Here is a 24458-nt window from a genome sequence, read left to right on the forward strand (position 1 = left end):
CAGAGACTGCACTGGCACCACTGGGAATGCACTGCAGTGAGTCCAGAGAGTGTACTGGCACCACTGGGAATGCACTGCAGTGAGTCCAGAGAGTGCACTGGCACCACTGGGGATGCAGTGCAGTGAGTCGAGAGGGTGCACTGGCACCACTGGGGATTCACTGCAGTGAGTCCAGAGAGTGCACTGGCAACAGTGGCGATGCACTGCAGTAAGTGCAGAGAGTGCACTGGCACCACTGGGGATGCAGTTCAGTGAGTCCAGAGAGTGCACTGGCACCACTGGGGATGCACCCCGGTGAGTCCAGAGAGTGTACTGGCACCACTGGGGATGCAGTGCAGTGAGTCCAGAGAGTGCACTGGCACCACTGGGGGTGCACTGCAGTGAGTCCAGAGATTTCACTGGCACCACTGGGGTTGAAGTGCAGTGAGTCCAGAGAATGCACTGGCACCACTGGGGATGCAGTGCAGTGAGTCCAGAGAGTGCACTGGCACCACTGGGAATGCAGTGCAGTGACTCAGAGAGTGCACTGGCACCACTGGGGATGCACTGCAATGAGTCCAGATAGTGCACTGGCACCACCGGTGATGCACTGCAGTGACTCCAGAGAGTGCACTGGCACCACTGGGGATGCAGTGCAGTGAGTCCAGAGAGTGCACTGGCACCAACTGGAGCTGCACTGCAGTGAGTCCTGAGATTGCACTGGCACCACTGGGGATGCACTGCAGTGAGTCCAGAGACTGCACTGGCACCACTGGGGATGCAGTGCAGTGAGTCCAGAGAGTGCACTGGCACCACTGTTCATGCAGTGCAGTGAGTCCAGAGAGTGCACTGGCACCACTGGGGATGCAGTGCATGAGTTCAGAGAGTACACTGGCACTAATTGGGATGCAGTGCAGTGAGTCCAGAGAGTGGACTGGCACCAGTGGGGATGGAGTGCAGTGAGTCCAGAGAGTGCACTGGCACCACTGGGGATGCAGTGCAGTGAGTCCAGAGAGTGCACTGGCACCACTGGGGATGCACTGCAGTGACTCGAAAGAGTGCACTGGTACCACTGTTGATGCAGTGCAGTGACTCCAGAGAGTGCACTGTCACCACTGGGGATGCACTGCAGTGATTCCAGAGAGTGCACTGGCACCACTGGGAATGCAGTGCAGTGAGTCCAGAGAGTGCACTGGCACCACTGGTGATGCAGTGCAGTGAGTCCAGAGAGTGCACTGGCACCACTGGGGATGCAGTGCACTGAGCCCAGAGAGTGCACTGGCACCACTGGTGATGCAGTGCAGTGAGTGCAGAGAGTGCACTGGCACCACTGGCGATGCAGTGCAGTGAGTCCAGAGAGTGCACTGGCACCACTGGGGATGCACTGCAGTGAGTCCAGAGAGTGCTCTGGCACCACTGGGGATGCAGTTCAGTGAGTGCAGGGAGTGCACTGGCACCACTGGGGATGCAGTGCAGTGAGTCCAGAGAGTGCACTGGCACCACTGGGGATGCAGTGCAGTGAGTCCAGAGAGTGCACTGGCACCAACTGGAGCTGCACTGCAGTGAGTCCTGAGATTGCACTGGCACCACTGGGGATGCACTGCAGTGAGTCCAGAGACTACACTGGCACCACTGTTCATGCAGTGCAGTGAGTCCAGAGAGTGCACTGGCACCACTGGGGATGCAGTGCATGAGTGCAGAGAGTGCACTGGCACCACTGGGTATGCAGTGCAGTGAGTCCAGAGAGTGGACTGGCACCAGTGGGGATGGAGTGCAGTGAGTCCAGAGAGTGCACTGGCACCACTGGGGATGCACTGCAGTGAGTCCAGAGAGTGCACTGGCACCACTGGGGATGCACTGCAGTGACTCGAAAGAGTGCACTGGCACCACTGGGGATGCAGTGCAGTGACTCCAGAGTGTGCACTGGCACCACTGGGGATGCACTGCAGTGAGTCCAGAGAGTGCACTGGCACCACTGGGGATGCAGTGCAGTGAGTCCACAGAGTGCCCTGGCACCACAGGGGATACACTGCAGTGAGTCCAGAGAGTGCACTGGCACCACTGGGGGTGCAGTGCAGTGAGTCCAGAGAGTGCACTGGCACCATAGGGGAGGCAGTGCAGTGAGTCCAGAGAGTGCACTGGCACCACTGGGAATGCAGCGCAGTGACTACAGAGAGTGCACTGGCACCACTGGGGATGCAGTGCAGTGAGTCCAGAGAGTGCACAGGCACCAGTAGGGATGCACTGCAGTGAGTCCAGAGAGTGCACTGGCACCACTGGAGATGCACTGCAGTGAGTGCAGAGACTGCACTGGCACCACTGGGAATGCACTGCAGTGAGTCCAGAGAGTGTACTGGCACCACTGGGAATGCACTGCAGTGAGTCCAGAGAGTGCACTGGCACCACTGGGGATGCAGTGCAGTGAGTCGAGAGGGTGCACTGGCACCACTGGGGATTCACTGCAGTGAGTCCAGAGAGTGCACTGGCAACAGTGGCGATGCACTGCAGTAAGTGCAGAGAGTGCACTGGCACCACTGGGGATGCAGTTCAGTGAGTCCAGAGAGTGCACTGGCACCACTGGGGATGCACCCCGGTGAGTCCAGAGAGTGTACTGGCACCACTGGGGATGCAGTGCAGTGAGTCCAGAGAGTGCACTGGCACCATTGGGGATGCACTGCAGTGAGTCCAGAGACTGCACAGGCTCCACTGGGGATGCAGTGTAGTGACTCCAGAGAGTGCACTGGCACCACTGGGGATGCAGTGCAGTGAGTGCAGAGAGTGCACTGGCACCACTGGGGATGCAGTGCAGTGAGTCCAGAGAGTGCACTGGCACCACTGGGGATGCACTGCAGTGAGTCCAGAGAGTGCACTGGCACCACTGGGGATGCAGTGCAGTGAGTGCAGAGAGTGCACTGGAACCACTGGGGATGCACTACAGTGAATCCAGAGAGTGCACTGGCACCACTGGGGATGCAGTGCAGTGAGTCCAGAGAGTGCACTGGCATTACTGGGGATGCAGTGCAGTGAGTCCAGAGAGTGCACTGGCACCACTGGGGATGCAGTGCAGTGAGTCCAGAGAGTGCACTGGCACCACTGGGGATGCAGTGCAGTGAGTCCAGAGAGTGCACTGGCACCAGTGGGGGTGCACTGCAGTGAGTCCAGAGAGTGCACTGGCACCACTGGGGTTGCAGTGCAGTGAGTCCAGAGAGTGCACTGGCACCACTGGGGATGCACTGCAGTGAGTCCAGAGAGTGCACTGGCACCACTGTTCATGCAGTGCAGTGAGTCCAGAGAGTGCACTGGCACCACTGGGGATGCACTGCAGTGAGTCCAGAGAGTGCACTGGCACCACTGGGGATGCACTGCAGTGAGTCCAGAGACTGCACAGGCACGACTGGGGATGCAGTTCAGTGAGTCCAGAGAGTGCACTGGCACCACAGGGGATGCACTGCAGTGAGTCCAGAGAGTGCACTGGCACCACTGGGGATGCAGTGCAGTGAGTCCAGAGAGTGCACTGGCAACACTGGGGATGCACTGCAGTACGTGCAGAGAGTGCACTGCCACCACTGGGAATGCAGTGCAGTGAGTCCAGAAAGTGCACGGGCACCACTGGGGATGCACCCCGGTGAGTCCAGAGAGTGTACTGGCACCACTGGGGATGCACCCCAGTGAGTCCAGAGAGTGCACTGGCAGCACTGGGGATGCAGTGCAGTGAGTCCAGAGAGTGCACTGGCACCACTGGGGATGCACTGCAGTGAGTCCAGAGAGTGCACTGGCACCACTGGGGATGCAGTGCAGTGACTCCAGAGAGTGCACTGGCACCACTGGGGATGCAGTGCAGTGAGTGCAGAGAGTGCATTGGCACCACTGGGGATGCACTACAGTGAGTCCAGAGAGTGCACTGGCACCACTGTTGATGCAGTGCAGTTGAGTCCAGAGAGTGCACTGGCACCACTGGGGATGCAGTGCAGTGAGTCCAGAGAGTGCACTGGCACCAACTGGTGCTGCACTGCTGTGAGTCCTGAGATTGCACTGGCTCCACTGGGGTTGCAGTGCAGTGAGTCCAGAGACTACACTGGCACCACTGGGGATGCACTGCAGTGAGTCCAGAGACTTCACAGGCACCACTGGGGATGCAGTACAGTGAGTCCAGAGAGTGCACTGGCACCACTGGGGATGTAGTGCAGTGAGTCCAGAGAGTGCACTGGCACCACCGGGGATTCACTGCAAGGAGTCCAGAGAGTGCACTGGCACCACTGGGGATGCAGTGCAGTGAGTCCAGAGAGTGCACTGGCACCACTGGGGATGCACTGCAGTGAGTCCAGAGAGTGCACTGGCACCACTGGGGATGCACTGCAGTGGGTCCAGAGAGTGCACTGGCACCACTGGGGATGCAGTGCAGTGAGTCCAGAGAGTGCACTGGCACCACTGGTGATGCACTGCAGTGAGTCCAGAGAGTGCACTGGCACTAATGGGGATGCAGTGCACTGAGTCCACAGAGTGCACTGGCACCACTGGTGATGCACTGCAGTGAGTCCAGAGAGTTCACTGGCACCACTGGGGATGCAGTGCAGTGAGTCCAGAGAGTGTACTGGCACCAACTGGTGCTGCACTGCTGTGAGTCCTGAGATTGCACTGGCACCACTGGGGTTGCAGTGCAGTGAGTCCAGAGACTACACTGGCACCACTGGGGATGCACTGCAGTGAGTCCAGAGACTTCACAGGCACCACTGGGGATGCAGTTCAGTGAGTCCAGAGAGTGAACTGGCACCACAGGGAATTCACTGCAAGGAGTGCAGAGAGTGCACTGGCACCACTGGGAATGGACTGCAGTGAGTACAGAGAGTGCACTGGCACCTAAGGGGCTGCACTGCAGTGAGTCCAGAGAGTGCACTGGCACCACTGGGGCTGCACTGCAGTGAGTCCAGAGAGTGCACTGGCACCACTGGGGATACACTGCAGTGAGTCCAGAGAGTGCACTGGCTCCACTGGGGATGCAGCACAGTGAGTCCAGAGAGTGCACTGTCACCACTGGGGATGCAGCGCAGTGACTACAGAGAGTGCACTGGCACCACTGGGGATGCACTGCAGTGAGTCCAGAGAGTGCACTGGCACCACTGGGGATGCAGTTCAGTGAGTCCACAGACTGCACTGGCACCACTGGTGATGCAGTGCAGTGAGTCCAGAGAGTGCACTGGCACCACTGGGGATGCAGTGCATTGAGTCCAGAGATTGCACTGGCACCACTGGGGATGCAGTGCAGTGAGTCCAGAGAGTGCACTGGCACCACTGGGGATGCACTGCAGTGAGTCCAGAGAGTGCACTGGCTCCACTGGTGATGCAGTGCAGTGAGTCCAGAGAGTGCACTGGCACCACTGGGGATGCAGTGCAGTGAGTCCATAGAGTGCACTGGCACCACTGGGGATGCAGTGCAGTGAGTCCAGAGAGTGCACTGGCACCACTGGGGATGCAGTGCAGTGAGTGCAGAGAGTGCACTGGCACCACTGGGGATGCACTGCAGTGAGTCCAGAGAGTGCACTGGCACCACTGGGGATGCACTGCAGTGAGTCCAGAGAATGCACTGGCACTAATGGGGATGCAGTTCAGTGAGTCCAGAGAGTGCACTGGCACCACTGGGGATGCAGTGCAGTGAGTCCAGAGAGTGCACTGGCACCACTGGTGATGCACTGCAGTGAGTGCAGAGAGTGCACTGGCACCACTGGGGATGCAGTTTAGTGAGTCCAGAGAGTGCACTGGCTCCAATGGGGATACACTGCAGTGAGTTCAGAGAGTGCACTGGCACCACTGGGGATGCAGTGCAGTGAGTCCAGAGAGTGCACTGGCACCACTGGGGATGCACTGCAGTGAGTCCAGAGAGTGCTCTGGCACCACAGATCTGCACTGCAGTGAGTCCAGAGTTTGCACTGGCACCACATTTCATGCAGTGCAGTGAGTCCAGAGACTACACTGGCACCACTGGGGATGCAGTGCAGTGAGTCCAGAGAGTGCACTGGCACCAATGGTGATGCAGTGCAGTGACTCCAGAGAGTGCACTGGCATCACTGTGGACGCAGCGCAGTGACTACAGAGAGTGCACTGGCACCACTGGTGATGCAGTGCAGTGAGTCCAGAGAGCCACTGGCACCACTGGGGATGCACTGCAGTGAGTCCAGATAGTGCACTGGCACCACCTGGGATGCACTATATTGAGTCCAGAGAGTGCAGTGGCACCATTGGGGATGCAGTGCACTGAGTCCAGAGAGTGCACTGGCACTAATGGGGATGCAGTGCACTGAGTCCAAAGATTGCACTGGCACCACAGGGGATGCAGTGCAGTGAGTTCAGAGACTACACTGGCACCACTGGGGATGCAGTGCAGTGAGTCCAGAGAGTGCACTGGCACCACTGTTGATGCAGTGCAGTGAGTCCAGAGAGTGCACTGGCACCACTGGGGATGCAGTGCAGTGAGTCCAGAGAGTGCACTGTCACCACTGGGGATGCACTGCAGTGAGTCCAGAGAGCCACTGGCACCACTGGGGATGCCGTGCAGTGAGTCCAGAGAGTGCACTGGCGCCAGTGGTGATGCACTGCAGTGAGTCCAAAGAGTGCACTGGCACCACTGGGGATGCACTGCAGTGAGTCCAGAGAGTGCACTGTCAGCACTGGGGATGCACTGCAGTGAGTCCAGAGAGTGCACTTTCTGCACTGGGGATGCACTGCAGTGAGTCCAGAGAGTGCACTGGCACCACTGTTGATGCAGTGCAGTGAGTCCAGAGAGTGCACTGGCACCTAAGGGGATGCACTGCAATGAGTCCAGAGAATGCACTGGCACTAATGGGGATGCAGTGCAGTGACTCGAAAGAGTGCACTGGCACCACAGCGGATGCACTGCAGTGAGTCCGGAGAGTGCCCTGGCACCAATGGTGACGCAGTGCAGTCAGTCCAGAGAGTGCAGTGGCACCACTGGGGATGCACTGCAGTGAGTCCAGAGAGTGCACTGGCACCACTGGGGATGCAATGCAGTGAGTCCAGAGAGTGCACTGGCACCACTGGGGATGCAGTGCAGTGAGTCCAGAGAGTGCACTGGCACCACTGGGGATGCACTGCAGTGAGTCCAGAGTGTGCTCTGGGAACACAGGGGATGCAGAGCAGTGAGTGCAGAGAGTGCACTGGCACCACTGGGGATGCACTGCAGTGACTCGAAAGAGTGCACTGGCACCACTGCGGATGCACTGCAGTGAGTCCGGAGAGTGCCCTGGCACCAATGGTGATGCAGTGCAGTGAGTCCAGAGAGTGCAGTGGCGTCACTGGGGATGCAGTGCAGTGAGTCCAGAGAGTGCACTGGCACCACTGGGGATGCAATGCAGTGAGTCCAGAGAGTGCACTGGCACCACTGGGGATGCAGTGCAGTGACTCCAGAGAGTGCACTGGCACCACTGGGGATGCAGTGCAGTGAGTCCAGAGAGTGCACTGGCACCACTGGGGATGCACTGCAGTGAGTCCAGAGAGTGCACTGGCACCACTGGGGATGCAGTGCTGTGACTCCAGAGAGTGCACTGGCACCACTGGGGATGCAGTGCACTGAGCCCAGAGAGTGCACTGGCACCACTGGTCATGCAGTGCAGTGAGTGCAGAGAGTGCACTGGCACCACTGGGGATGCAGTGCAGTGAGTCCAGAGAGTGCTCTGTCACCACTGGGGATGCAGTTCAGTGAGTCCAGAGAGTGCACTGGCACCACTGGGGATACACTGCAGTGACTCCAGAGAGTGCACTGGCACCACTGGGGTGCAGTGCAGTGAGTCCAGAGAGTGCACTGGCACCAACGGGAGCTGCACTGTAGTGAGTCCTGAGATTGCACTGGCACCACTGGGGATGCACTGCAGTGAGTCCATAGACTACACTGGCACCACTGGGGATGCAGTGCAGTGAGTCCAGAGAGTGCACTGGCACCACTGTTCATGCAGTGCAGTGAGTCCAGAGAGTGCACTGGCACCACTGGGGATGCAGTGCATGAGTGCAGAGAGTGCACTGGCACCACTGGGGATGCAGTGCAGTGAGTCCAGAGAGTGCACTGGCACCACTGGGGATGCACTGCAGTGACTCGAAAGAGTGCACTGGCACCACTGTTGATGCAGTGCAGTGAGTCCAGAGAGTGCACCGGCACCACTGGGGATGCACTGCAGTGAGTCCAGAGAGTGCTCTGGCACCACAGAGCTGCACTGCAGTGAGTCCAGAGATTGCACTGGCACCACTTTTCATGCAGTGCAGTGAGTCCAGAGACTACACTGGCACCACTGGGGATGCAGTGCAGTGAGTCCAGAGAGTGCACTGGCACCAATGGTGATGCAGCGCAGTGACTCCAGAGAGTGCACTGGCACCACTGGTGATGCACTGCAGTGAGTCCAGAGAGTGTACTGGCACCACAGGGGATGCAGTGCAGTGAGTCCAGAGAGTGCACTGGCACCTTGGGGATGCAGTGCAGTGAGTCCACAGAGTGCACTGGCACCACTGTTGATGCAGTGCAGTGAGTCCAGAGAGTGCACTGGCACCACTGGGGATGCAGTGCAGTGAGTCCAGAGAGTGCACGGTCACCACTGGGGATGCACTGCAGTGAGTCCAGAGAGCCACTGGCACCACTGGGGATGCACTGCAGTGAGTCCAGAGAGTGCACTGGCACCACTGGGGATGCAGTGCATGAGTGCAGAGAGTGCACTGGCACCACCTGTGATGCACTGCAGTGAGTCCAGATAGTGCACTGGCACCACTGGGGATGCACTGCAGTGAGTCCAGAGAGTGCACTGGCACCACTGGTGATGCAGTGCAGTTAGTCCAGAGAGTGCAGTGGCACCACTGGGGATGCAGTGCAGTGAGTCCAGAGAGTGCACTGGCACCACTGGTGATGCAGTGCAGTGAGTCCAGAGAGTACACTGGCACCACTGGGGATGCACTGCAGTGAGTCCAGAGAATGCACTGGCACTAATGGGGATGCAGTGCAGTGACTCGAAAGAGTGCACTGGCACCACTGCGGATGAAGTGCAGTGAGTCCAGAGAGTGCACTGGCACCACTGGGGATGCACTGCAGTGAGTCCAGAGAGTGCACTGGCACCACTGGGGATGCAGTGCAGTGAGTGCAGAGAGTGCACTGGCACCACTGGGGATGCAGTGCAGTGAGTCCAGAGAGTGCACTGGCACCACTGGGGATGCAGTGCAGTGAGTCCAGAGAGTGCACTGGCACCACTGGTGATGCACTGCAGTGAGTCCAGAGAGTGTACTGGCACCACAGGGGATGCACTGCAGTGAGTCCAGAGAGTGCACTGGCACCACTGTTCATTCAGTGATGTGAGTCCAGAGAGTGCACTGGTACCACTGGGGATGCAGTGCAGTGAGTCCAGAGAGTGCACTGGCACCACTGGGGATGCAGTGCTGTGAGTCCAGAGAGTGCCCTTGCACCACTGGGGATAAACTGCAGTGATTCCAGACAGTGCACTGGCACCACTGGGGATGCACTGCAGTGAGTCCAGAGGGTTCTCTGGCACCACTGGGGATGCAGTTTAGTGAGTCCAGAGAGTGCACCGGCTCCAATGGGGATACAGTGCAGTGAGTCCAGAGAGTGCGCTGGCACCACTGGGGATGCACTGCAGTGAGTCCAGAGAGTGCACTGGCACCACTGGGAATGCAGTGCTGTGAGTCCAGAGAGTGCTCTGGCACCACTGAGCTGCACTGCAGTGAGTCCAGAGAGTGCACTGGCACCACTGTGGATGCAGTGCAGTGAGTCCAGAGAGTGCACTGGCACCACTGGGGATGCAGTGCAGTGAGCTCAGAGAGTGCACTGGCACCACTGGGGATGCCGTGCAGTGAGTCCAGAGAGTGCACTGGCACCACTGGGGATGCACTGCAGTGAGTCCAGAGAGTGCAGTGGCACCATTGGGGTGCAGTGCACTGAGTCCAGAGAGTTCACTGGCACCACTGGGGATGCAGTGCAGTGAGTCCAGAGAGTGCACTGGCACCACTGGGGATGCAGTGCAGTGAGTCCAGATAGTGCACTGGCACTTCTGGGGATGCAGTGCAGTGAGTGCAGAGAGTGCACTAGCACAACAGGGGATGCAGTGCAGTGACTCCAGAGAGTGCACTGGCACCACTGGGGATGCACTGCAGTGAGTCCAGAGAGTGCACTGGCACCACTGGTGATGCAGTGCTGTTAGTCCAGAGAGTGCAGTGGCACCACTGGGGATGCAGTGCAGTGAGTCCAGAGAGTGCACTGGCACCACTGGTGATGCAGTGCAGTGAGTCCAGAGAGTACACTGGCACCACTGGGGATGCACTGCAGTGAGTCCAGAGAATGCACTGGCACTAATGGGGATGCAGTGCAGTGACTCGAAAGAGTGCACTGGCACCACTGCGGATGCAGTGCAGTGAGTCCGGAGAGTGCCCTGGCACCACTGGGGATGCAGTGCAGTGAGTCCAGAGAGTGCACTGGCACCACTGGGGATGCAGTGCAGTGAGTGCAGAGAGTGCACTGGCACCACTGGGGATGCAGTGCAGTGAGTCCAGAGAGTGCACTGGCACCACTGGGGATGCAGTGCAGTGAGTCCAGAGAGTGCACTGGCACCACTGGTGATGCACTGCAGTGAGTCCAGAGAGTGTACTGGCACCACAGGGGATGCACTGCAGTGAGTCCAGAGAGTGCACTGGCACCACTGTTCATTCAGTGATGTGAGTCCAGAGAGTGCACTGGTACCACTGGGGATGCAGTGCAGTGAGTCCAGAGAGTGCACTGGCACCACTGGGGATGCAGTGCTGTGAGTCCAGAGAGTGCCCTTGCACCACTGGGGATAAACTGCAGTGATTCCAGACAGTGCACTGGCACCACTGGGGATGCACTGCAGTGAGTCCAGAGGGTTCTCTGGCACCACTGGGGATGCAGTTTAGTGAGTCCAGAGAGTGCACCGGCTCCAATGGGGATACAGTGCAGTGAGTCCAGAGAGTGCGCTGGCACCACAGGGGATGCACTGCAGTGAGTCCAGAGAGTGCACTGGCACCACTGGGGATGCAGTGCTGTGAGTCCAGAGAGTGCTCTGGCACCACTGAGCTGCACTGCAGTGAGTCCAGAGACTGCACTGGCACCACTGGGGATGCAGTGCAGTGAGTCCAGAGAGTGCACTGGCACCACTGGGGATGCAGTGCAGTGAGCTCAGAGAGTGCACTGGCACCACTGGGGATGCCGTGCAGTGAGTCCAGAGAGTGCACTGGCACCACTGGGGATGCACTGCAGTGAGTCCAGAGAGTGCAGTGGCACCATTGGGGTGCAGTGCACTGAGTCCAGAGAGTTCACTGGCACCACTGGGGATGCAGTGCAGTGAGACCAGAGAGTGCACTGTCAGCACTGGAGATGCACCGCAGTGACTCTAGAGAGTGCAGTGGCACCACTGTTCATTCAGTGATGTGAGTCCAGAGAGTGCACTGGCAACACTGGGGATGCACCTCGGTGAGTCCAGAGAGTGCTCTGGGAACACTGGGGATGCAGTGCAGTGAGTGCAGAGAGTGCACTGGCACCACTGGGGATGCACTGCAGTGAGTCCAGAGAGTGCACTGGCACCACTGGGGATGCACTGCAGTGAGTCCAGAGAGTGCACTGGCACAACAGGGGATGCAGTGCAGTGACTCCAGAGAGTGCACTGGCACCACTGGGGATGCACTGCAGTGAGTCCAGAGAGTGCACTGGCACCACTGGGGATGCACTGCAATGAGTCCAGAGAATGCACTGGCACTAATGGGGATGCAGTGCAGTGACTCGAAAGAGTGCACTGGCACCACTGCGGATGCACTGCAGTGAGTCCGGAGAGTGCCCTGGCACCAATGGTGATGCAGTGCAGTCAGTCCAGAGAGTGCACTGGCACCACTGGGGATGCAATGCAGTGAGTCCAGAGAGTGCACTGGTACCACTGGGGATGCAATGCAGTGAGTCCAGAGAGTGCACTGGCACCACTGGGGATGCACTGCAGTGAGTCCAGAGTGTGCTCTGGGAACACTGGGGATGCAGTGCAGTGAGTGCAGAGAGTGCACTGGCACCACTGGGGATGCACTGCAGTGACTCGAAAGAGTGCACTGGCACCACTGCGGATGCACTGCAGTGAGTCCAGAGAGTGCCCTGGCACCAATGGTGATGCAGTGCAGTGAGTCCAGAGAGTGCAGTGGCGTCACTGGGGATGCAGTGCAGTGAGTCCAGAGAGTGCACTGGCACCACTGGGGATGCAATGCAGTGAGTCCAGAGAGTGCACTGGCACCACTGGGGATGCAGTGCAGTGAGTCCAGAGAGTGCACTGGCACCACTTGGGATGCACTGCAGTGATTCCAGAGAGTGCACTGGCACCACTGGGGATGCAGTGCAGTGAGTCCAGAGAGTGCACTGGCACCACTGGGGATGCAGTGCTGTGACTCCAGAGAGTGCACTGGCACCACTGGGGATGCAGTGCAGTGAGTCCAGAGAGTGCACTGGCACCACTGGGGATGCAGTGCACTGAGCCCAGAGAGTGCACTGGCAGCACTGGTGATGCAGTGCAGTGAGTGCAGAGAGTGCACTGGCACCACTGGCGATGCACTGCAGTGAGTCCAGAGAGTGCACTGGCACCACTGGGGATGCAGTGCACTGAGTCCAGAGAGTGCTCTGGCACCACTGGGGATGCAGTTCAGTGAGTCCAGAGAGTGCACTGGCACCACTGGGGATACACTGCAGTGACTCCAGAGAGTGCACTGGCACCACTGGGGATGCAGGGCAGTGAGTCCAGAGAGTGCACTGGCACCACTGGGGATGCACTGCAGTGAGTCCAGAGAGTGAACTGGCACCACTGGGGATGCACTGCAGTGAGTCCAGAGAGTGCACTGGCACCACTGGGGATGCACTGCAGTGAGTCCAGAGAATGCACTGGCACTAATGGGGATGCAGTTCAGTGAGTCCAGAGAGTGCACTGGCACCACTGGGGATGCACTGCAGTGAGTCCAGAGAGTGCACTGGCACCACTGGTGATGCACTGCAGTGAGTGCAGAGAGTGCACTGGCACCACTGGGGATGCACTGCAGTGAGTCCAGAGAATGCACTGGCACCACTGGGGATGCAGTGCAGTGAGTCCAGAGACTGCACTGGCACCAATGGGGATGCAGTGCAGTGAGTCCAGAGAGTGCACTGGTACGACTGGGAATAAACTGCATTGAGTCTAGACAGTGCCCTGGCACCACTGGGGATGCACTGCAGTGAGTCCAGAGAGTTCTCTGGCACCACTGGGGATGCAGTTTAGTGAGTCCAGAGAGTGCACCGGCTCCAATGGGGATACACTGCATTGAGTTCAGAGAGTGCACTGGCACCACTGGGGATGCAGTGCAGTGAGTCCAGAGAGTGCACTGGCACCACTGGGGATGCACTGCAGTGAGTCCAGAGAGTGCTCTGGCACCACAGAGCTGCACTGCAGTGAGTCACGAGATTGCACTGGCACCACTTTTCATGCAGTGCAGTGAGTCCAGAGAGTGCACTGGCACCAATGGTGATGCAGTGCAGTGACTCCAGAGAGTGCACTGGCACCACTGGGGACGCAGCGCAGTGACTACAGATAGTGCAATGGCACCACTGGTGATGCAGTACAGTGAGTCCATAGAGCCACTGGCACCACTGGGGATGCACTGCAGAGAGTCCAGATAGTGCACTGGCACCACCTGGGATGCACTGCAGTGAGTCCAGAGAGTGCAGTGGCACCATTGGGGATGCAGTGCACTGAGTCCAGAGAGTGCACTGGCACTAATGGGGATGCAGTGCACTGAGTCCAAAGAGTGCACTGGCACCACAGGGGATGCAGTGCAGTGAGTCCAGAGACTACACTGGCACCACTGGGGATGCAGTGCAGTGAGTCCAGAGAGTGCACTGGCACCACTGTTGATGCAGTGCAGTGAGTCCAGAGAGTGCACTGGCACCACTGGGGATGCAGTGCAGTGAGTCCAGAGAGTGCACTGTCACCACTGGGGATGCACTGCAGTGAGTCCAGAGAGCCACTGGCACCACTACGGATGCACTGCAGTGAGTCCAGAGAGTGCACTGGCACCATTGGGGATGCACTGCAGTGAGTCCAAAGAGTGCACTGGCACCACAGGGGATGCAGTGCAGTGAGTCCAGAGAGTGCACTGGCACTTTTGGGGATGCAGTGCAGTGAGTGCAGAGAGTGCACTAGCACAACAGGGGATGCAGTGCAGTGAGTCCAGAGAGTGCACTGGCACCACTGGGCATGCACTGCAGTGAGTCCAGAGAGTGCACTGGCACCACTGGTGATGCAGTGCAGTTAGTCCAGAGAGTGCAGTGGCACCACTGGGGATGCAGTGCAGTGAGTCCAGAGAGTGCACTGGCACCACTGGTGATGCAGTGCAGTGAGTCCAGAGAGTACACTGGCACCACTGGGGATGCACTGCAGTGAGTCCAGAGAATGCACTGGCACTAATGGGGATGCAGTGCAGTGAGTCCAGAGAGTTCACTGGCACCACTGCGGATGCACTGCAATGAGTCCGGAGAGTGCCCTGGCACCAATGGTGATGCAGTGCAGTGAGTCCAGAGAGTGCACTGGCACCACTGGGGATGCAGTGCAGTGAGTCCAGAGAGCCACTGGCACCACTACGGATGCACTGCAGTGAGTCCAGAGAGTTCTCTGGCACCACTGGGGATGCAGTTTAGTGAGTCCAGAGAGTACACCGGCTCCAATGGGGATACACTGCAGTGAGTCCAGAGAGTGCGCTGGCACCACTGGGGATGCACTGCAGTGAGTCCAGAGAGTGCACTGGCACCACTGGGGATGCAGTGCTATGAGTCCAGAGAGTGCTCTGGCACCACTGAGCTGCACTGCAGTGAGTCCAGAGAGTGCACTGGCACCACTGGGGATGCACTGCTGTGAGTCCAGAGACTAAACTGGCACCCTGGGGATGCAGTATAGTGAGTCCAGAGAGTGCACTGGCACCACTGTTGATGCAGTGCAGTGACTCCAGAGAGTGCACTGGCACCACTGGTGATGCAGTGCAGTGAGTCCAGAGAGTGCACTGGCACCACTGGGGATGCAGTGCAGTGAGCTCAGAGAGTGCACTGGCACCACTGGGGATGCCGTGCAGTGAGTCCAGAGAGTGCACTGGCACCACTGGGGATGCACTGCAGTGAGTCCAGAGAGTGCACTGGCACCACTGGGGATGCACCTCGGTGAGTCCAGAGAGTGCTCTGGGAACACTGGGGATGCAGTGCAGTGAGTGCAGAGAGTGCACTGGCACCACTGGGGATGCACTGCAGTGAGTCCAGAGAGTGCACTGGCACCACTGGGGATGCAGTGCAGTGTGTCCAGAGAGTGCACTGGCACCACTGGGGATGCAGTGCAGTGAGTCCAGAGAGTGCACTGGCACCACTGGGGATGCAGTGCAGTGAGTCCAGAGAGTGCACTGGCACCAGTGGGGGTGCACTGCAGTGAGTCCAGAGAGTGCACTGGCACCATTGGGGTTGCAGTGCAGTGAGTCCAGAGAGTGCACTGGCACCACTGGGGATGCACTGCAGTGAGTCCAGAGAGTGCACTGGCACCACTGGGGATGCAGTGCAGTGAGTCCAGAGAGTGCAGTGGCACCACTGGGGATGCAGTGCAGTGAGTGCAGAGAGTGCACTGGAACCAGTGGGGATGCAGTGCAGTGAGTCCAGAGAGTGCACTGGCACCACGGTTCATGCAGTGCAGTGAGTCCAGAGAGTGCACTGGCACCACTGGGGATGCAGTGCAGTGAGTACAGAGAGTGCACTGGCACCACTGGGGATGCAGTGCACTGAGTCCAGAGAGTGCACTGGCACCAGTGGGGGTGCACTGCAGTGAGTCCAGAGATTTCACTGGCGCTACTGGGGCTGCACTGCAGTGAGTCCAGAGAGTGCACTGGCACCACTGAGGATGCAGTGCAGTGAGTTCAGAGAGTGCACTGGCACCACTGGGGATGCACTGCAGTGAGTCCAGAGAGTGCACTGGCACCACTGGGAATGCAGTGCAGTGACTCAGAGAGTGCACTGGCACCACTGGGGATGCGCTGCAATGAGTCCAGATTGTGCACTGGCACCACTGGGGATGCAGTGCAGTGAGTGCAGAGAGTGTACTGGCACCACTGGGGATGGAGTGCAGTGAGTTCAGAGACTGCACTGGCACCACTGGGGATGCAGTGCAGTGAGTGCAGAGAGTGCACTGGCACCACCGGGGATTCACGGCAAGGAGTCCAGAGAGTGCACTGGCACCTAAGGGGCTGCACTGCAGTGAGTCCAGAGAGTGCAGTGGCACCATTGGGGATGCAGTGCACTGAGTCCAGAGAGTTCACTGGCACCACTGGGGATGCAGTGCACTGAGTCCAGAGAGTGCACTGTCAGCACTGGAGATGCAGTGCAGTGACTCTAGAGAGTGCAGTGGCACCACTGTTCATTCAGTGATGTGAGTCCAGAGAGTGCACTGGCACCACTGGGGATGTACCTCGGTGAGTCCAGAGAGTGCTCTGGGAACACTGGGGATGCAGTGCAGTGAGTGCAGAGAGTGCACTGGCACCACTGGGGATGCACTGCAGTGAGTCCAGAGAGTGCACTGGCACCACTGGGGATGCACTGCAGTGAGTCCAGAGAGTGCACTGGCACAACAGGGGATGCAGTGCAGTGACTCCAGAGAGTGCACTGGCACCACTGGGGATGCACTGCAGTGAGTCCAGAGAGTGCACTGGCACCACTGGGGATGCAATGCAGTGAGTCCAGAGAGTGCACTGGCACCACTGGGGATGCACTGCAGTGAGTCCAGAGTGTGCTCTGGGAACACTGGGGATGCAGTGCAGTGAGTGCAGAGAGTGCACTGGCACCACTGGGGATGCACTGCAGTGACTCGAAAGAGTGCACTGGCACCACTGCGGATGCACTGCAGTGAGTCCGGAGAGTGCCCTGGCACCACTGGGGATGCAGTGCACTGAGCCCAGAGAGTGCACTGGCACCACTGGGGATGCAGTGCAGTGAGTGCAGAGAGTGCACTGGCACCACTGGGGATGGAATGCAGTGAGTCCGGAGAGTGCCCTGGCACCAATGGTGATGCAGTGCAGTGAGTCCAGAGAGTGCAGTGGCGTCACTGGGGATGCAGTGCAGTGAGTCCAGAGAGTGCACTGGCACCACTGGGGATGCAATGCAGTGAGTCCAGAGAGTGCACTGGCACCACTGGGGATGCAGTGCAGTGACTCCAGAGAGTGCACTGGCACCACTTGGGATGCACTGCAGTGATTCCAGAGAGTGCACTGGCACCACTGGGGATGCAGTGCAGTGAGTCCAGAGAGTGCACTGGCACCACTGGGGATGCAGTGCAGTGAGTCCAGAGAGTGCACTGGCACCACTGAGGATGCAGTGCTGTGACTCCAGAGAGTGCACTGGCACCACTGGGGATGCAGTGCAGTGAGTCCAGAGAGTGCACTGGCACCACTGGGGATGCAGTGCACTGAGCCCAGAGAGTGCACTGGCACCACTGGTGATGCAGTGCAGTGAGTGCAGAGAGTGCACTGGCACCACTGGCGATGCATTGCAGTGAGTCCAGAGAGTGCACTGGCACCACTGGGGATGCAGTGCACTGAGTCCAGAGAGTGCTCTGGCACCACTGGGGATGCAGTTCAGTGAGTCCAGAGAGTGCACTGGCACCACTGGGGATACACTGCAGTGACTCCAGAGAGTGCACTGGCACCACTGGGGATGCAGTGCAGTGAGTCCAGAGAGTGCACTGGCACCACTGGGGATGCAGTGCAGTGAGTCCAGAGAGTGCACTGGCACCAACTGGAGCTGCACTGTAGTGAGTCCTGAGATTGCACTGGCACCACTGGGGATGCAGTGCAGTGAGTGCAGAGAGTGAACTGGCACCACTGGGGATGCACTGCAGTGAGTCCAGAGAGTGCACTGGCACCACTGGGGATGCACTGCAGTGAGTCCAGAGAATGTACTGGCACTAATTGGGATGCAGTTCAGTGAGTCCAGAGAGTGCACTGGCACCACTGGGGATGCACTGCAGTGAGTCCAGAGAGTGCACTGGCACCACTGGTGATGCACTGCAGTGAGTGCAGAGAGTGCACTGGCACCACTGGGGATGCACTGCAGTGAGTCCAGAGAGTGCACTGGCACCACTGGGGATGCAGTGCAGTGAGTCCAGAGACTGCACTGGCACCAATGGGGATGCAGTGCAGTGAGTCCAGAGAGTGCACTGGCACCACTGGGGATAAACGGCATTGAGTCTAGACAGTGCACTGGCACCACTGGGGATGCACTGCAGTGAGTCCAGAGAGTTCTCTGGCACCACTGGGGGTGCAGTTTAGTGAGTCCAGAGAGTGCACCGGCTCCAATGGGGATACACTGCAGTGAGTTCAGAGAGTGCACTGGCACCACTGGGGATGCAGTGCAGTGAGTCCAGAGAGTGCACTGGCACCACTGGGGACGCAGCGCAGTGAGTACAGAGAGTGCAATGGCACCACTGCTGATGCAGTGCAGTGAGTCCATAGAGCCACTGGCACCACTGGGGATGCACTGCAGTGAGTCCAGATAGTGCACTGGCACCACCTGGGATGCACTGCAGTGAGTCCAGAGAGTTCAGTGGCACCATTGGGGATGCAGTGCAGTGAGTCCAGAGAGTGCACTGGCACTAATGGGGATGCAGTGCACTGAGTCCAGAGAGTGCACTGGCACCACTGGGGATGCAGTGCAGTGAGTCCAGAGAGTGCACTGTCACCACTGGGGATGCACTGCAGTGAGTCCAGAGAGCCACTGGCACCACTACGGATGCACTGCAGTGAGTCCAGAGAGTGCACTGGCACCATTGGGGATGCACTGCAGTGAGTCCAAAGAGTGCACTGGCACCACAGGGGATGCAGTGCAGTGAGTCCAGAGAGTGCACTGGCACTTCTGGGGATGCAGTGCAGTAAGTCCAGAGAGTACACTGGCACCACTGGGGATGCACTGCAGTGAGTCCAGAGAATGCACTGGCACTAATGGGGATGCAGTGCAGTGACTCGAAAGAGTGCACTGGCACCACTGCGGATGCACTGCAATGAGTCCGGAGAGTGCCCTGGCACCAATGGTGATGCAGTGCAGTGAGTCCAGAGAGTGCACTGGCACCACTGGGGATGCAGTGCAGTGAGTGCAGAGAGTGCACTGGCACCACTGGGGATGCAGTGCAGTGAGTCCAGAGAGTGCACTGGCACCACTGGGGATGCACTGCAGTGAGTCCAGAGAGTGTACTGTCACCACAGGGGATGCACTGCAGTGAGTCCAGAGAGTGCACTGGCACCACTGTTCATTCAGTGATGTGAGTCCAGAGAGTGCACTGGTACCACTGGGGATGCAGTGCAGTGAGTCCAGAGAGTGCACTGGCACCACTGGGAATGCAGTGCTGTGAGTCCAGAGAGTGCCCTTGCACCACTGGGGATAAACTGCAGTGAGTCCAGACAGTGCACTGGCACCACTGGGGATGCACTGCAGTGAGTCCAGAGGGTTCTCTGGCACCACTGGGGATGCAGTTTAGTGAGTCCAGAGAGTACACCGGCTCCACTGGGGATGCACTGCAGTGAGTCCAGAGAGTGCACTGGCACCACTGGGGATGCACTGCAGTGAGTCCAGAGAGTGCACTGGCACAACAGGGGATGCAGTGCAGTGACTCCAGAGAGTGCACTGGCACCACTGGGGATGCACTGCAGTGAGTCCAGAGAGTGCACTGTCAGCACTGGGGATGCAGTGCAGTGAGTCCAGAGAGTGCACTGTCAGCACTGGGGATGCAGTGCAGTGAGTCCAGAGAGTGCACTGGCACCACTGGGGATGCAGTGCAGTGAGTCCAGAGAGTGCACTGGCACCAACTGGAGCTGCACTGTAGTGAGTCCAGAGAGTGCACTGGCACCACTGGGGATGCAGTGCAGTGAGTCCAGAGAGTGCACTGGCACCACTGGGGATGCAGTGCAGTGAGTGCAGAGAGTGCACTGGCACCACTGGGGATGCAGTGCAGTGACTCGAAAGAGTGCACTGGCACGACTGCGGATGCACTGCAGTGAGTCCGGAGAGTGCCCTGGCACCAATGGGGATGCAGTGCAGTGACTCCAGAGAGTGCACTGGCACCACTGGGGATGCAGTGCATGAGTCCAGAGAGTGCACTGGCACCACTGGGGTTGCACTGCAGTGAGTCCAGAGAGTGCACTGGCACCACAGGGGATGCACTGCAGTGAGTCCAGAGAGTGCACTGGCACCACTGTTCATTCAGTGATGTGAGTCCAGAGAGTGCACTGGTACCACTGGGGATGCAGTGCAGTGAGTCCAGAGAGTGCACTGGCACCACTGGGAATGCAGTGCTGTGAGTCCAGAGAGTGCCCTTGCACCACTGGGGATAAACTGCAGTGAGTCCAGACAGTGCACTGGCACCACTGGGGATGCACTGCAGTGAGTCCAGAGGGTTCTCTGGCACCACTGGGGATGCAGTTTAGTGAGTCCAGAGAGTACACCGGCTCCAATGGGGATACACTGCAGTGAGTCCAGAGAGTGCGCTGGCACCACTGTGGATGCAGTGCAGTGAGTCCAGAGAGTGCACTGGCACCACTGGGGATGCAGTGCTGTGAGTCCAGAGAGTGCTCTGGCACCACTGAGCTGCACTGCAGTGAGTCCAGAGAGTGCACTGGCACCACTGGGGATGCACTGCTGTGAGTCCAGAGACTAAACTGGCACCCTGGGGATGCAGTGCAGTGAGTCCAGAGAGTGCACTGGCACCACTGTTGATGCAGTGCAGTGACTCCAGAGAGTGCACTGGCACCACTGCGGATGCACTGCAATGAGTCCAGAGAGTGCCCTGGCACCAATGGTGATGCAGTGCAGTGAGTCCAGAGAGTGCACTGGCACCACTGGGGATGCAGTGCAGTGAGCGCAGAGAGTGCACTGGCACCACTGGGGATGCAGTGCAGTGAGTCCAGAGAGTGCACTGGCACCACTGGGGATGCACTGCAGTGAGTCCAGAGAGTGTACTGGCACCACAGGGGATGCACTGCAGTGAGTCCAGAGAGTGCACTGGCACCACTGTTCATTCAGTGATGTGAGTCCAGAGAGTGCACTGGTACCACTGGGGATGCAGTGCAGTGAGTCCAGAGAGTGCACTGGCACCACTGGGAATGCAGTGCTGTGAGTCCAGAGAGTGCCCTTGCACCACTGGGGATAAACTGCAGTGAGTCCAGACAGTGCACTGGCACCACTGGGGATGCACTGCAGTGAGTCCAGAGGGTTCTCTGGCACCACTGGGGATGCAGTTTAGTGAGTCCAGAGAGTACACCGGCTCCAATGGGGATACACTGCAGTGAGTCCAGAGAGTGCGCTGGCACCACTGGGGATGCACTGCAGTGAGTCCAGAGAGTGCACTGGCACCACTGGTGATGCAGTGCTGTGAGTCCAGAGAGTGCTCTGGCACCACTGAGCTGCACTGCAGTGAGTCCAGAGAGTGCACTGGCACCACTGGGGATGCACTGCTGTGAGTCCAGAGACTAAACTGGCACCCTGGGGATGCAGTGCAGTGAGTCCAGAGAGTGCACTGGCACCACTGTTGATGCAGTGCAGTGACTCCAGAGAGTGCACTGGCACCACTGGGGATGCAGTCCAGTGAGTCCAGAGAGTGCACTGGCACCACTGGGGATACAGTGCAGTGAGCTCAGAGAGTGCACTGGCACCACTGGGGATGCCGTGCAGTGAGTGCAGAGAGTGCACTGGCACCACTGGGGATGCACTGCAGTGAGTCCAGAGAGTGCAGTGGCACCATTGGGGATGCAGTACACTGAGTCCAGAGAGTTCACTGGCACCACTGGGGATGCAGTGCACTGAGTCCAGAGAGTGCACTGTCAGCACTGGGGATGCACTGCAGTGAGTCCACAGAGTGCACTGGCACCACTGTTCATTCACTGATGTGAGTCCAGAGAGTGCACTGGCACCACTGGGGATGCACCTCGGTGAGTCCAGAGAGTGCTCTGGGAACACTGGGGATGCAGTGCAGTGAGTGCAGAGAGTGCACTGGCACCACTGGGGATGCACTGCAGTGAGTCCAGAGAGTGCACTGGCACCACTGGGGATGCACTGCAGTGAGTCCAGAGAGTGCACTGGCACAACAGGGGATGCAGTGCAGTGACTCCAGAGAGTGCACTGGCACCACTGGGGATGCACTGCAGTGAGTCCAGAGAGTGCACTGTCAGCACTGGGGATGCAGTGCAGTGAGTCCAGAGAGTGCACTGTCAGCACTGGGGATGCAGTGCAGTGAGTCCAGAGAGTGCACTGGCACCACTGGGGATGCAGTGCAGTGAGTCCAGAGAGTGCACTGGCACCAACTGGAGCTGCACTGTAGTGAGTCCAGAGAGTGCACTGGCACCACTGGGGATGCAGTGCAGTGAGTCCAGAGAGTGCACTGGCACCACTGGGGATGCAGTGCAGTGAGTGCAGAGAGTGCACTGGCACCACTGGGGATGCAGTGCAGTGACTCGAAAGAGTGCACTGGCACCACTGCGGATGCACTGCAGTGAGTCCGGAGAGTGCCCTGGCACCAATGGGGATGCAGTGCAGTGACTCCAGAGAGTGCACTGGCACCACTGGGGATGCAGTGCATGAGTCCAGAGAGTGCACTGGCACCACTGGGGTTGCACTGCAGTGAGTCCAGAGAGTGCACTGGCACCACCGGGGATTCACTGCAGTGAGTCCAGAGACTGCACTGGCACCACTGGGGATGCAGTGCCGTGACTCCAGAGAGTGCACTAGCACCTCAGGGGCTGCACTGCAGAGAGTCCAGAGAGTGCACTGGCACCACTGGGGATGCAGTGCAGTGAGTCTAGAGAGTGCACTGGCAACACAGGGGATGCACTGCAGTGAGTCCAGAGAGTGCACTGGCACCACTGGGGATGCACTGCAGTGAATCCAGAGAGTGCACTGGCACCACTGGGGATGCAGTGCAGTGAGTCCATACAGTGCACTGGCACTACTGGGGATGCAGTGCAGTGAGTCCAGAGAGTGCACTGGCACCACTGGGGTTGCACTGCAGTGAGTCCAGAGAGTGCACTGGCACCACCGGGGATTCACTGCAGTGAGTCCAGAGACTGCACTGGCACCACTGGGGATGCAGTGCCGTGACTCCAGAGAGTGCACTAGCACCTCAGGGGCTGCACTGCAGAGAGTCCAGAGAGTGCACTGGCACCACTGGGGATGCAGTGCAGTGAGTCTAGAGAGTGCACTGGCAACACAGGGGATGCACTGCAGTGAGTCCAGAGAGTGCACTGGCACCACTGGGGATGCACTGCAGTGAGTCCACAGAGTGCACTGGCACCACTGTTCATTCACTGATGTGAGTCCAGAGAGTGCACTGGCACCACTGGGGATGCACCTCGGTGAGTCCAGAGAGTGCTCTGGGAACACTGGGGATGCAGTGCAGTGAGTGCAGAGAGTGCACTGGCACCACTGGTGATGCACTGCAGTGAGTCCAGAGAGTGCACTGGCACCACTGGGGATACACTGCAGTGAGTCCAGAGAGTGCACTGGCACCACTGGGGATGCAGTGCAGTTGAGTCCAGAGAGTGCACTGGCACTTTGGGGATGCAGTGTAGTGAGTGCAGAGAGTGCACTGGCACCAGTGGGGGTGCACTGCAGTGAGTCCAGAGAGTGCACTGGCACCACTGGGGTTGCAGTGCAGTGAGTCCAGAGAGTGCACTGGCACCACTGGGAATGCAGTGCAGTGACTCAGAGAGTGCACTGGCACCACTGGTAATGCACTGCAGTGAGACCAGAGAGTGCACTGGCACCACTGGGGATGCAGTGCAGTGAGTCCAGAGAGTGCACTGGCACCACTGGGGATGCACTGCAGTCAGTCCAGAGAGTGTACTGGCACCAGTGGGGATGGAGTGCAGTGAGTCCAGAGAGTGCACTGGCACCACTGGGGATGCAGTGCAGTGAGTCCAGAGTGTGCACTGGCACCACTGGGGATGCAGTGCAGTGAGTCCAGAGAGTGCACTGGCATCACTGGGGATGCAGTGCAGTGAGTCCAGAGACTGCACAGGCACCACTGGGTATGCAGTGCAGTGACGCCAGAGAGTGTACTGGCACCCCTGGGGATGCAGTGCAGTGAGTCCAGAGAGTGCACTGGCACCACTGGGGATGCACTGCAGTGAGTCCAGAAAGTGCACTGGCAGCACTGGGGATGCAGTGCAGTGAGTCCAGAGAGTGCACTGGCACCACTGGGGATGCAGTGCAGGGAGTGCAGAGAGTGCAATGGCACCACAGGGGATGCAGTGCAGTGAGTCCGGAGAGTGCACTGGCACCACTGGGGATGCAGTGCAGTGAGTCCAGAGAGTACATTGTCACCACTGGGAATGCAGCGCAGTGACTACAGAGAGTGCACTGGCACCACTGGGGATGCAGTGCAGTGAGTCCAGAGAGTGCATTG

Source organism: Anser anser (assembly GCF_964211835.1).
Source record: "Anser anser genome assembly, chromosome: 31".
Taxonomy (NCBI): domain Eukaryota; kingdom Metazoa; phylum Chordata; class Aves; order Anseriformes; family Anatidae; genus Anser; species Anser anser.